The sequence below is a fragment of the Hordeum vulgare genome, chromosome 1H, assembly GCF_904849725.1.
Source record: "Hordeum vulgare subsp. vulgare chromosome 1H, MorexV3_pseudomolecules_assembly, whole genome shotgun sequence".
NCBI lineage: Eukaryota > Viridiplantae > Streptophyta > Magnoliopsida > Poales > Poaceae > Hordeum > Hordeum vulgare.
This window is the reverse complement of record NC_058518.1, coordinates 5,026,523-5,041,673: the sequence shown is the minus strand read 5'-3', so window position 1 is coordinate 5,041,673 and position 15,151 is coordinate 5,026,523. Positions and strand designations below refer to the sequence as shown.

General features: G+C 48.4%; 2 pseudogenes; both read right to left on the bottom strand.

The window, feature by feature from the left end:
- Positions 1-1,627: 1,627 nt before the first annotated feature.
- Positions 1,628-5,476, bottom strand: LOC123395011 (annotated as a pseudogene).
- A 7,597-nt stretch (positions 5,477-13,073) lies between these two features.
- LOC123395004 lies at positions 13,074-15,151 on the bottom strand (annotated as a pseudogene).

The window sequence follows — 15,151 nt, the reverse complement described above, 5'->3', positions numbered from 1 at the left end:
CTCCTCTCTTCACCACCCCGCCGCCACCACCGCCGCCGTCGGCCGCAACCCAACCACGCCACCCCATCTTCTCCGACCATATCACCAATCACATAAAGTTCCACCTCAACCCCGCCGATCACAACTACCACAAGTGGAAATCATTCTTCCTCATGGTCTTGATCCGCTATGGAGTCCTTTATCTCATCGAACATCCTCCTCCACCAAACGCCGACGCTGCCTATTTGGAGCTCGACGCCCACGTTGCCCTGTGGCTCTATGCCACCCTCGCGGATCCCATGATCGACCATGTTGTCGGCGCCACCACCACCTACTCCATCTGGAAGAAGATCAAAGACTTCTTCCTCGCCAATCGCGCTGCTCGGTTCATGGTTCTCAACCGTCAGTACCGCAACCTCAAGCAAGGTGATCTATCCGTCTCCGAGTACGCGCGCCGCATGAAGCTCCTCACCGACGATCTCACCGACATCGACCACGCCGTCAGCGAAACCGACCTCACCACCCAGTTCCTTCATGGTCTCGACAAACGCCTTGACACGATTCGCGTCATGCTCGGTGATCAAGAGCTACCCTTCGACACCGTCCTCTCCCGGGTGGTGCTTGCAGAGGAGTCGCAGGCGCAACGCGCCGCCGAGGAGAGCGCCTCCGCCTTCGCCTTCCAACGAGCCCCAACTGCCGGCTCCGAGTCTGGCGCCCGTGGATCCAATGAGCGTGCACCCACTGGACAGCCGGATCGCTCCTCCTCCGATCGCCTACAAGGACATCCCCACCCTCCTCATCCGCCCGCCGGCCGTAGTCGCGGCGATGGTGATCGTGGTCGCGGCCGTGGTCGTGGCCGTGGACGTGGCCGCCATGACTCCTCCGGACGCTCCCAGCCTTCACTACCGTCGTTCTCTCCATTCACCGGATATTTCGCCCCGTACGGCATGGCCCTGCCCTCGCCGCGCCCTGGCTGGATCCCCCCCCCCCCCAATGCCGCCGGAGTTTTGGGACCCCGCCCCGGTGCCCACGCTCACGCTTACGCCATGTACCCCACTCCGACGCCACCCGCGCCCTACCTATACTATGGGTTTGTGGTTTTGTATATAAAAATGGAGGGAGTAGTCAACATATTTACATACCTTCATGTTCTCTTTGGCCATCTTCAAGCCTGGATTCATTTTATCATTCATCTAGCATGTTTCCATCGCAGCCAGACAGCCGTGTCGGCACTGTGGGACCATGCTAATGTTGTCGTGCGAGAAGAGGCCCCACCATCGAGGGAGGACGAGGCATGACAAGGCTATGCAGGCTATTGATGATGAACACGTAGTGGGATATAAATATCAACATCTTCCTTTGATTCAAGGATTTAAGGATATATATCGAACTATCCCAACCACAAAAGATATGTATATTTCTTGTTCTGCCATATTTTGCTGCAATGCTTGCTTATCACAGAAACGCAAATAACAGACGATTTAGCAACCGCTTGTTTACATTGATACAAATGCTTGCTTTATTCCTTCCACTCAACATTACAATTTTGAAGAATGTGCTGAAACAAAGATGGATAACATTGATTATATACCAAACACTCTCTATGAGTTATTATAATACATTGAAGTTGCAGCTTCAGATAGTTCTGTTAGACCGTTACAGCTGCATGTAGTCTTGGCATTGGGGGCATATCAATCTTTTGCAGACCCTCAAGAACCCGGACTACTTTCCCCATTGTCGGCCGATCAAACTCATTATCTTCTATGCACCAGCATGCAACTTTGCAAACTCTTTCAGCTTCTTCCAAATTGAAATCACCATGTAATTGTGGATCCACCAAACTCTTCACATCTCCATTGTGAAGCTTGCTGATCGCTTGCACAGGGAAGTATTAAACATTCTGGTAAATGCTACTGCCGCTGGTGTTGTATGATGTTTCGAGCGAGGAATTCCTCCTTCCTGATATGATTTCCAGCAGTACCATACCAAAGCCGTAAACATCAATTTTTTGTGTGACTGCAACTCCACTAAGCCACTCTGGGGCAAGCTAACCAGCAGTTCCTCTGAATGTAGTCAGAAATCGGCTAAAATCCCTTCCCACAAACGCCACCAATCCGAAATCTGCAATTTTAGGAACAAAAGATGCGTCCACGAGTATGTTTTCTTGCTTAATGTCACAATGTATGATGCATTTGTGAAAACCCTGATGCAAGTAAGAGAATCCTTTGGCAACTCCTAAGGCTATTTGATATCTGGTGTTCCAATTTTCGACAACAACAACAACAACATTGCTCTTCTCAAATAGATGACCATCAAGAGAACCATTTAACATGTGTTTATACACAAGTAACCTGTGATCACCTTCGCAGCAGAAACTAATAAATTTTATTACGTTTTTTTTGAAAAGGAGGTTAAGACCCCTGGCCTCTGCATCAATCGATGCATACATCCATCTTTATTACTTATTCTACAAAGGTCTGACAAGAGCCTACATCAAGCCACCCGAAGCCCCTACTCACACCTATAAAACACGATAATGTGGAGTGCTCTCACTCCCCATATATAAACCGGTGTCGTCGCTGATCCATCCACATAGCGTATCGGCACTAACAGCCGGTGCAGCAGACCTAAAGCGTACACCACATGCACACGTTTTAGAAGCTGCCATCATCATCGAACCGCTGACCCATCTTCAGGAGAGAAATCTACATCATCCATGCCAGTCCGGCCATCCATCGACGCCACCACGACGCCCAACGGCGCCACCTCCCTGTGCTCATCCATCCAGACGCGAAGACTGTGTAAGATCTGTCGTGCGTAGAACCTGTTGAACAAGCATGACAAAGCGTAGCACCTGTCGGCCATGCATGACCTGACATCACCACCGAAGCTCCGTGCAGGACGAAGATACTCCACCTTATGCCTGTGTCTTCCAGCGCTGCTCCACAAACGATGCTCCCTAGAGAGGAACGACACCGCAATGCCGCCATCGTCCGATCTGGAAAACCAGATCCTAGGGTTTCCCCTGGAGCAGCACGAGTGGATCAACCTCCCTGCGCTCATCCATCCAGACGCGAAGACTCTGTAAGATCCGTCGTGCGTAGCACCTGCCGAACAGGCATGACAAAGCGTAGCACCTGTCGGCCAGGCATGACCTGACATCACCACCGAAACTCCGTGCAGGATGAAGATGGTCCACCTCCTGCCTCTGTCTTCCAGCGCTGCTCCACAAATGATGCTCCCTAGAGAGGAACGACACCGCAATGCCGCCATCGTCCGATCTGAAAAACCAAATCCTAGGGTTTCCCCTAGAGCAACACGAGTGGACCGGCAGTAGTTACAGAACGAAGCCTTTATCAAGGTAACGACGCAGTACGCCGCCATCGTCCGCCGTCGGCTCGATTTTCACCGGCAACTATGTCTCCCCAACCCGCAACCAGTACCGGATCCTGCAACGAGTCCGGTCACGTGATCCCAAGACCCCTGACGGCTTGCACCCCGCCGTATCCGGGCACGAAGCCCACAACCACCGCCTGCCGACAAGCCGCCGCGACTCCACCGCGAGGAGGAGTGGAGGACGAAGCTGCCGCAGCCTGGGGCCTCCACATCGCCACTGTGCCGCAGAAGAGGCCAGGAGGCCAGATCAGCCTCCTGCGAAGCACGCCAAGACGTAGAGGGACGTCCAGCGCGCACGACAGAGCAAGGAGAGGCACGCCGCCGCCGGCTGCCGCACGGGCTTTGCCCGGCGGTGGCGCCCGACGGCGGCGAGGGGGCGGGGGCTAAGTGAAGGGCGGCGGCGACGCATTGGTTTCGCCCGAGTCGCCCTCGCTTGGAGAGTGACGTGAGCGGAGCATTGGTTATTCTAGTCCTTCAATTTTACTATGTTAATATGTTGGATCAGTCCAATTGAGCTCACCTGAGCCCTGAATTGCTTCTCACCTTGACGGGCACCATCAAGCCTTTTCACTGCTATATTAGTCGACCCGTTTAAGAATTCTTTGTATACTGAACCAAAACCACCCGTCCAAGCTTTGGTGAGAAGTTTTTGTTAGGTTGATCTCTTCCGCGTGGGCCCAACGGCCCACCGGGCCCTTGATCTATGCGCCCTGATCGGGGGCGCCCAACCCGTTATGGTCGGTGGACCCCTGTGACCTGCGCTATAAATAAAGTGGTGGGGGCCGGGGCGCACGGTACGAGGTTCACCGCGCCGCCAGACCCCCCACCTAAATCCCCTTCCGATCTAGGGTTTAGCGCAGTGCTCACGGGAAGCACCACCTTCGGCTACACTCTTCCCTCACGCCACCGACGACTCCACCGGACCGATGGCCAGCGCTGGAAGTTCATCAGGCTTGGGATTAGGTGAGTACAATGGTAACACCGGATCTATCTATGCCTAGTTGATCTAAGGCTTCAGCATTGGTATCATGAGCCACTAGGCAGAGATTTATTCGGTACAAAGAAAAGAAAGCATTTTTTCCCTACCCCTACGAACCCTATATAGGCAAGGCACCGGGGATGGCTACGGCCTCGTCGGAAAAGAAGCGCCGCCGCAAGGCCGCGCCTGTTCCTCTCGATCCCCACACGCATCGGTAAGCCGAGGTGCGGGGAAGAAGAACCTAGCCCCTTGGGGGCTAAGTACAGATCAAGATCCGAAAGGAAAAACAAAGTATGGATCATATTCGATCCAAAAGAAGATCGGATTGAAACCGACAAAAGACAACAAAAAAAGGAGAGGGGGGGGGGAACGATGCAAAACAAGGGCAAAGGGCGCCACTACCGAACCGTTTGACGGCGGCGCATTCACCCTAGAGGTGCTCGCGCAGCCGGCAAAGGGGACGGAGATGGCGCCATCGAGTCACACATCCGGGCCTTTTTTTGTCGTGGTGGTGAAAGTTCACAGAAACAAGAAAAGTAAAGATGGCCGCATCTTCTTCCCTCGAGCTGCTCGAGAAAGGAGAGCACAGCCAGCAGCCGCATCTTCCCCTACCTCGAACTGCTCAAGGAAGAAAGGACCCTCGGTGGGGCGTGGATGCCACCACGCGAGGAACGGCCTTGGGCGTGCAGCGCCGGCTCGCGAGAGGGGCGACGAGAGGCCACCTCGGCGGGGCCTTAGAGCCACCGCGCGAGGGAAGGGCCCGGCCCCCCGTCGGCCATGCCCGACGAGAAGACGAGCAACTCTCAGTCTCTCTGTCGAGAGAGGGAGGAGAGAACGGGATAGAGCGGCGCGGGGGGAAATGAATCACGTTAGGGTTTCGGCCAGGCGGCTGGCCTTTTTGATCCCACCGAAAGGATTGGGCAACCGTCGGATTTAATCCGACGCCCCCCCATCGCTCCGCTGCCTAGGTCAAGTCTGACTGGGCTGTTGAGCCACAGCAAGGCGAGCACGCCGGCTTTGGCTGACCAGGCCGAGGCGGTTGGCTGTTGGGCCGAGGCAACGCCTCAGGCCGGCGGGAGAAGCCTCTCGGGCCGAAAGTAATAGAGTCCACAGGACGGCCATTTTCCCTTTTTAAGGAATTTTCGTTCTGTGTCTACTTAGACAGATTTAAAAGTGTTTTCTAGACATTTTTCTATGAAAATATGTTTAGAAAAATAGAAATTAAAAATGTTCAAAGTTTCTGTGAATATTTACAGAATTGTTATATAATTTTTCTGTAAAGAAAAGTAGAAAGTATTTTGAGAATAAAATAGCTTTCTCAGAAAAAGAAAGTTCATGAATTTTATAAAAGCATTAATAAAGTTCATGAATTTTATTTTAAATGTCATAATTATTTTCTGTAAAGTTAAGAGGCACATGAAATTTTATTTCACGTTTTCCGCTGCTAAAAGCAATATGGAATATGATCATGTTGTTATTCTGACCGACGTTGTTTAATCACACGGTCATATTGCATATTGCAAAATGATGCATTTATTTCTATCATTTGCCCAACGGTAATGTAGATTAATATGCATAGGCAATTATATGATTATTTTAACCAACGTTATTTAATGCATATGATTGTCGTACTGACTTCGCTTATTTGGTGATTTCAGGAGGTTTCCATCTGATGAGCTGCCTCAAGGAAATTCCGACACTCAGGGGGGACAACTACTCTTAGTGGAGGAAGGTGGACATGGCTCTCTGCATTGCAGAGGTGGACTGGGTTCTGGAGGAACCATAGCCAGCTGCACCTGCAGACCCAGTCAGAGAGGCTGATGAGGATGATGAGAGCTGGGACAAAAAGCAAGCAAATTATGAAAAAGAGGTGATGTCCCACTCCGTCAGCAACAGGCTATGGTTAAATGCCAACAAGAAATGTTTGGCGTTCATAAAGAACACCATTGAGACCACTATCGTGGGATCAATTGTTGATTGCCCTACAGCAAAAGAAATGCTGAACAAGATAAAGAGTCAGTTTACTGGCTCTTCTAAGACGTATGCCACCCAGTTGATCAAAGAACTGGTGACAGAGAACTACCATGGTGGTGGCCATGGCATAAGGGAGCACATCCTTAGGATGAGCCACACGGCGGCTAAGCTCAAACCTATGGATGCGGATCTGGAGATAAAACGAGCTCTCCTTGTCCACCTGGTGATGGCTTCGTTGCCTAAGGAGTTCGAGACCTTTGTAGTCAACTACAACATGCAGCCCGAGACTTTGGACATTGAAAAGGTCATCGCAATGTGCACACAAGAGGAGGAGAGGATTAAGGCCTCACATGGTGGCTCTCTTAACTATGTGAAGGAAAAGAAGAAGGGCTTTCCGCCTAACAAAGGTTCTCTCTCCAAGCCATAGGGCAATGGCAATGGCAATGGCAAAGCTCCTGTCCATTATCAGCATAGGCACATTCCAGTGGACAAGGAAACTTGCGTCCACTGTAAGGAGAAAGGGCACTACAAGAAGGATTGCCCTGTTTTTCTAAAGACCTTCATGGCTAAGAGAGGTAAAGATATAGTTTCTTTTGTTAATGAATTCTTGTATACAAAGTTTACGAAATCTACTTGGTGGATTGACTCAGGTGAAACTGTTCATGTTGCAAATTCTTTACAGGGATTCAGTTCGACGATAACTATGCCAAGAAATTCAAGAAGAATTGAAGTTGCGAACGGTGTCCAAGCCGAAGTTGAAGCTGTGGGTGATGTCTCCTTGGAGCTAGCCGGTGGTTTCAAACTTCTGCTTAGGGATGTGCTTTTCATACCTTGATGTAATAGGAACTTAATAAGTGTTTGGTGTTTAGAGAAAGACGATTATCAATGTTTCTTTGGACATGGCAAATGTGCCATTTGGTCTCATAATGATTATGTTGGGAATGCATTTCTACATGATGAGCTTTATTTATTATCGCTATGTGAAAAAGCGCCCTATGTGTTGAATGTGAATGAACAAAGTACTTCGTTGAACAACGATCAAAAGAAAAGAAAAAGAACTCACGACTCCTCGAAACTATTGTTGGAATTATGCCCTAGAGGCAATAATACATACAGTTATTATTATAATTCCTGTATCAAGATAATCGTTTATTATCCATGCTATAATTGTATTGAATGAAGACTCATTTACATGTGTGGATACATAGACAAAACACTGTCCCTAGCAAGCCTCTAGTTGGCTAGCCAGTTGATCAAAGATGGTCAGTGTCTTCTGATTATGAACAAGGTGTTGTTGCTTGATCACTGGATCACGTCATTAGGAGAATCACGTGATGGACTAGACCCAAACTAATAGACGTAGCATGTTGATCGTGTCATTTTGTTGCTACTGTTTTCTGCGTGTCAAGTATTTGTTCCTATGACCATGAGATCATATAACTCACTAACACCGGAGGAATACTTTGTGTGTATCAAACGTCGCAACGTAACTGGGTAACTATAAAGATGCTCTACAGGTATCTCCAAAGGTGTTCGTTGAGTTAGTATGGATCAAGACTGGGATTTGTCACTCCGTGTGACGGAGAGGTATCTCGGGGCCCACTCGGTAATACAACATCACACACAAGCCTTGCAAGCAATGTAACTTAGTGTAAGCTGCGGGATCTTGTATTACGGAACGAGTAAAGAGACTTGCCGGTAAACGAGATTGAAATAGGTATGCGGATACTGACGATCGAATCTCGGGCAAGTAACATACCGAAGGACAAAGGGAATGACATACGAGATTATATGAATCCTTGGTACTGAGGTTCAAACAATAAGATCTTCGTAGGATATGTAGGATCCAATATGGGCATCCAGGTCCCGCTATTGGATATTGACCGAGGAGTCTCTCGGGTCATGTCTACATAGTTCTCGAACCCGCAGGGTCTGCACACTTAAGGTTCGACGTTGTTTTATGCGTATTTGAGTTATATGGTTGGTTACCGAATGTTGTCCGGAGTCCCGGATGAGATCACGGACGTCACGAGGGTTCCCGGAATGGTCCGAAAACGAAGATTGATATATAGGATGACCTCATTTGATTACCGGAAGGTTTTCGGAGTTACCGGGAATGTACCGGGAATGACGAATGGGTTCCGGGAGTTCACCGGGGGGGGGGGGGGGGGGGAACCCACCCCGGGGAAGCCCATAGGCCTTGAGGGTGGCGCACCAGCCCTTAGTGGGCTGGTGGGACAGCCCAGAAAGGGCCCTATGCGCATTGGAAGAAAAATCATAGAGAAAAGAAAAAAAAAGGAGGAGGTGGGAAAGGAAAGAAGGACTCCACCCACCAAACCAAGTAGGACTCGGTTTGGCGGGGAGTCCTTCCCCCCTTTGGCTCGGCCGACCCCCTTGGGGCTCCTTGAGCCCCAATGCAAGGTCCCCCCTCTCCCACCTATATATACGGAGGTTTTAGGGCTGATTTGAGACGACTTTTCCACGGCAGCCCGACCACATACCTCCACGGTTTTTCCTCTAGATCGCGTTTGTGCGGAGCTCGGGCGGAGCCCTGCTGAGACGAGATCATCACCAACCTCCGGAGCGCCGTCACGCTGCCGGAGAACTCTTCTACCTCTCCGTCTCTCTTGCTGGATCAAGAAGGCCGAGATCATCGTCGAGCTGTACGTGTGCTAAACGCGGAGGTGCCGTCCGTTCGGCACTAGATCGTGGGACTGATCGCGGGATTGTTCGCGGGGCGGATTGAGGGACGTGAGGACGTTCCACTACATCAACCGTGTTCACTAACGCTTCTGCTGTACGGTCTACAAGGGTACGTAGATCACTCATCCCCTCTCGTAGATGGACATCATCATGATAGGTCTTCGTGCGCGTAGGAAAATTTGTGTTTCCCATGCGACGTGCCCAACAACTATGGCACTGTCGATTGGGCCATATTTCCAGGGGGAGAATAGAAAGATTAATCAAAAATGAAATTCTTCCAAAGTTGGAGTTCTCTGACTTAGAACAATGCGGGGATTGCATTAAAGGAAAATATGTAAAACAGATAAAGAAAGGAGCAAACCGAAGCACAGGAACACTGGAAATTGTCCACACTGATATTTGTGGACCGTTTCCGGTGAAACGTGTGGATGGTTATGATTCATTCATAACGTTCACAGACGATTACTCCCGCTTCGGTTACATTTATCCAATCAAAGACCGACATGAAGCATTGGATAAATTCAAAATATTCAAAGCTGAAGTTGAAAATCAGCTTGATAAAAAGATTAAGATAGTGAGGTCTGACCGTGGGGGGAGTACTACGGTCGACACACTCCATATGGCCAAGTCCCTGGACCTTTTGCAAAATTCTTGCAAGAAACTGGCATTGTTGCCCAGTATTCCATGCCGGGCGAACCTCAGCAAAATGGAGTAGCTGAAAGGCGTAACCGTACTCTCATGGATATGGTACGCAACATGATGAGCTAATCAGACCTTCCGTTGGGATTGTGGATGGAGGCACTTAAAACCGCCATTCACATCCTCAACAGAGTTCCAAGCAAGTCGGTGCCCAAAACACCGCACGAGCTCTGGACAGGAAGAGTGCCATCCCTACAACACCTAAGAGTGTGGGGATGCCCTGCTGAGGCCAAAATGTTGAATCCAAATCTTGGAAAGTTAGACCCGAAGACAGTGAGTTGCCATTTCATTGGCTACTCTGATAGGTCAAAAGGTTTTTGTTTCTACTGTCCAGACAAATACACAAAGTTTGTGGAATCGAGACATTCTATCTTCTTAGAGGACGAGATGATGAGGGGGAACCGGGTAGCTCGGAAAATTGATCTTGAGGAGAAAAGGGTGCATCCACCCATTCCGATGATTCAAGAGACATTTTTCTCACTACCCGCTGTAACTCCAACCATGACAACTGCGGGAGAAGACCCGAAACCTGTCCTTCAGGAGCCGACTGAACCCGTTGTTGATCATGAATTGGAAGTACAGCAAGAAATAATAGAAAGTGTGCCCGACAATGAGGCACTTAGAAGGTCTAATAGAACAAGAAGACCTGCTATTTCTATTGATTATAAAGTATACAACACAGAAATGGCCCACATGGAAGGTGATCCCACCACATATGAGGAGGCCATTAAAAGCCCTCACTCATCAAAATGGATAGAGGCAATGGAAGATGAGATGAAATCGATGAGTTCCAATCATGTTTGGGACTTAGAGATTATTCCTAAAGGAGCAAAGACAGTAGGCTGCAAATGGGTCTACAAAACAAAGTATGACTCTAATGGGAATGTAGACAAGTATAAAGCCCGACTTGTGGCAAAAGGATTTACACAAAGAGAAGGGATAGATTACAATGAGACCTTTTCTCCGGTCTCTTGTAAGGATTCCTTCAGAATCATAATGGCACTAGTTGCTCATTTTGATTTAGAGCTGCATCAAATGGATGTAAAGACGGTGTTTCTAAACGGTGATTTAGAAGAAGATGTCTACATGAAACAACCCAAGGGTTTTATCATGGAAGGCAAGGAAGATCTCGGTTGCCGTCTAAAGAAATCCATTTATGGGCTAAGGCAAGCCTCTAGACAGTGGTACATCAAGTTCAATGATACCATTAAAAGATTTGGATTCCAAGAAAATGTTGAGGATAATTGCATTTATGCTAAGTTTAAACATGGGAAATATATTTTCCTAATCTTGTATGTGGATGATATCTTGCTTGCAAGCAATGGTATTGGTCTACTACAAGAGACAAAGAAGTTTTTATCCTCACACTTCGACATGAAAGACCTTGGTGAAGCTTCATATGTTTTGGGCATTGAAATTCACCGAGACAGGAAAAATGGAGTCTTAGGACTCTCACAGAAAGCATATTTAGAGAAAGTTCTCCAAAAGTATAATATGCATAAGAGCAAAGCCACACCTGCTCCCATAGTCAAGGGCGATAGTTTTGGGAAATATCAATGTCCCAAGAATCAGTATGAGCTCAATGAAATGAAAACATTACCGTATACTTCGGCTGTTGGAAGTTTACAGTATGCACAAGTGTGCACACGCCCTGACTTAGCTTTTATCACCGGAGTACTCGGTAGATATCAAGCAAATCCAGGCCAAGAGCATTGGAAGATGGCAAAGAAAGCTTTGCGTTATGTGCAAGGCACAAAGGAAATCATGCTGACATATAGGCGATCTGATTCCCTAGAGATAAAAGGGTACTCAGACGCCGATTCTGCGGGAGATAGAGATGATAGAAAATCCACGTCTGGGTACGTGTTCACTCTCGCAGGGGAGCTATTTCATGGAAAAGCTCTAAACAGACCATAGTTGCATCGTCTACGATGCAAGCAGAGTTCATAGCATGTTTTGAAGCCACCGGGCAGGTGATATGGCTAAAGAAATTTATACCCGACTTGAAAGTGGTAGATTGTATCCACAAGCCACTAAAGATATACTGCGACAACCAGCCCACAGTATTCTATGCTCACAACAACAAGTCCAGCAATGCTGCCAAGACAATAGATATAAAGTATTATGTTGTGAAAGATAAAATCCAGGACCAAACTATAAGTCTCGAGCATATAAGTACGAAGTATATGCTTGTGGATCCGCTAACGAAAGGCTTACCACCCAGTGTATTCAAGGAAGACTTAGCCGGCATGGGTTTGATGGAAAGCCTACGATTCCTGGATAATAAGAGGCCCAGAAGTAAATGAATTTGTTTCAAAACAAAAGGTGTGTTGTGGCTGTATGATTCTATCGGCAATTAAGCTGTGACGATGAGACATGCTCTACACGCCTATATGTGATGGAACAAATAAAAGTATAAAGTCAAAGTGAAAGTTGAGATCAAGGGGGAGAATGTTAGGTTGATCTCTTCCGCGTGGGCCCAACGGCCCACCGGGCCCTTGATCTATGCGCCCTGATCGGGGGCGCCCAACTCGTTATGGTTGGTGGGCCCCTGTGACCTGCGCTATAAATAAAGTGGTGGGGGCCGGGGCGCATGGTACGAGGTTCACCGCGCCGCCAGACCTCCACCTAAATCCCCTTCCGATCTAGGGTTTAGCGCAGTGCTCACGGGAAGCACAACCTTCGGCTACACTCTTCCCTCACGCCACCGACGACTCCACCGCACCGATGGCCAGCGCTGGGAGTTCATCAGGCTCGGGATTAGGTGAGTACAATGGTAACACCGGATCTATCTATGCCTAGTTGATCTAAGGCTTCAACAGTTTTTAGTTGCACGAACTAGATCACTGTATCTAAAGGCCATAATCCCACCACCACTACCTTGATTGTTGTATAACGGCTTGAATTGGTTCCTTCAAATCAGTGCCAACAACATCAGCACCAGCAACCCAAAACCAATAATACTCGCAGGAGTTACAAATCTAATGTTTGTTTGTTTCTTCTTTTTCTCAAACTTTGCAGTCGCCGCAAGGCGAAGGTAAAGAGCATCTTTAGAATTATTATCAATTCCATCATTCAGATTTACACTAAGCAATTCACCATGCCAGACATAGCATCTGCTATTGTTATAGGAATAAGCAGTGCAGGAGTAGGAACTGAGACAAGCTTCTTCGCATTTGCTCTGAGTGGTAGCAACATCAATGCTTTCTGGGTTGTAGGGTAATGCAACTTGAGAATTGGGGTAGGATAAGTCAGTTGAACTTGTCATGCTTTAGTTGTTACCACCAGTGCTGCAATGTAAAGGTGTGTTTCTGATACATCCTCCTGTCCGATCATCAAACTGTCAATCATGCGGAGACTTCTGAGAGAAGCTCTTCATACAGTCACAGGATAGCTGTGTATTGCCGTTCCAGACTGTGAATGGTCCGCATGTAGCAGCTGGAGTGAAGGCATCGGCAGGCTCAGCACATATGGTTTGCCATGACAGGTTGGCTTCTGACCAAACATTCAGCTTGACCTGGCCAAAGATGTCTAGCGAGACAAGCAGGGAAGACCATGATTCCTCCGGCGAAGTGTACAGACCATTGGTGCGTGGATCCAAATCTATAATTGCCTTGAGGGTTGGTAGAACATTCAGTGATGATGTTTTGGAGGAGTCCCAATGCCAATAGACTACAAAGGGATTGTTGCAGCGCTTGAGGATGGCGACGCCGCTGGTGTCTAGTTCTAGGCTATATGAGCCGAGGTCCATATCAATGAGGCTTTTCCTTGATATGAACTTGCCACTGAAACCGGTGACCTTGTTCCAACCAAGCTTGGCGCCAGAAAGCGCGATATCCGTTGGCTAGTTAAAGCTCTGCCACATCATCACTTTGCTATTTGTGAGTAGGGCAAGGTTCCTGCTGTTCAAGAGAACAGAAGCACCAGAGGTGGTGGTGTTTATGCGACTGGTTTGTGTCCTATTCACAATGTGAGTGGACCAAATAAGGGATTCACTGACGCATCAGCACGGTTTGTGACAACGAGAAGATTGTTGTCCCTTGAGAACTTGAGTTTTGTTGAGTTGATGTTGGATTGGGGGATGGGCTTCTCTCGATTAGCCAGCCACACAACAGTAAAAACCGGGATCTTATTGAACCATATGCCAAGGTACCAGCTGGAGTATATATAGACCAGGACCAACCATATGTTCAGCTGACTGTCTCATCTGGATCAATTTGGACCAACCAAATTCAGACTATGACAGCAGCAACCCAATTCAGATGAGGTTTCAGATTGACACCATGAAAACTACTGTATGTGCTAGTCGGCATGGCTGAAAAGTGACATGCTCCCTAGTAGCATACCAAAGTGGAGTCAAGATGATGCATGCTTTCCACTCCCAAGTGGCCATGGACCTGGGTCAAGTCACCCATGAATTACGCTTCCACAATGGCTGCCGTGGGCCACGGGCAAGTCAATCGTGGGGCTTCCACAATGGCTCCATTTTTTGGAAGCTTGCACTATGATTGTGAGATCTGGATATCTTCTTCCACCAACAAGGCAGTGGCCTGAATGATCGATCATGGCATTGACCAAAACCAACCCAGAAATATTTTCTTGGAGACTAGAATACTACAAAGGCAAATATTATGTTAATGGAAAAGAGGGCTTCATTTTGGCACTTCCAATATCACTGTCAACTTCCAACATCACTACAGAGGAAATTTGTACTGCCACTTCCAACATCACTGTCAAGTGTCAACTGAGAAAGAAATATGTAGTATTCTTCGAAATCCAACTGGTTGACCAAGATTTAGACTTATATGCGGTAGCATGACCATATGAATCAGCAGCAGTAACTAGTCTGATGTGGTTCGGCTAATCGCGGGCAAGAAGAATGCAGATAAGGAGGCTCATTTTGTCGGCGTAGGAGAGGAGGAATCCTCATCTCCGACCACCGGCGCCGCACGCACGCACGCACGCGGATGAGTTGGAACTCTGCGACAGGATATGAGACGAGAGGAGGGGAGGGGCGAACCTTCGGTCGATGAGGCGCACAAAGAAATTGTTCGTAGTTCATTGAAGATTTGTTGCTCTTGGAGGCCGTGCACCTTTGATACCGCTAGGCCGTGCATCTTTGATCAAAGTGGGATAAAATCCGAGATGGTTACACACACACCCCATGATTTGAGAAGGGGGAGGCATCTAGGGAGAAAGAACACTAAGCCAGGAGGCCAGGTGATGGCGCTGAGCCGCCGGCAGGCGCTGGCTTCATAACACAGCATCCTCCCGACATCAGCAGGGCACGCGACTAAGAGACGGCAGCTATTGCTGAAAGACCACTGTATTCATGTGCTTCCACAAGTGCGAGCAGCACATGAGCACAAACTCAACCCTGGAGTCGACGGCCGCGGCGGCGGCACCGCCGAGGGAAGCCAT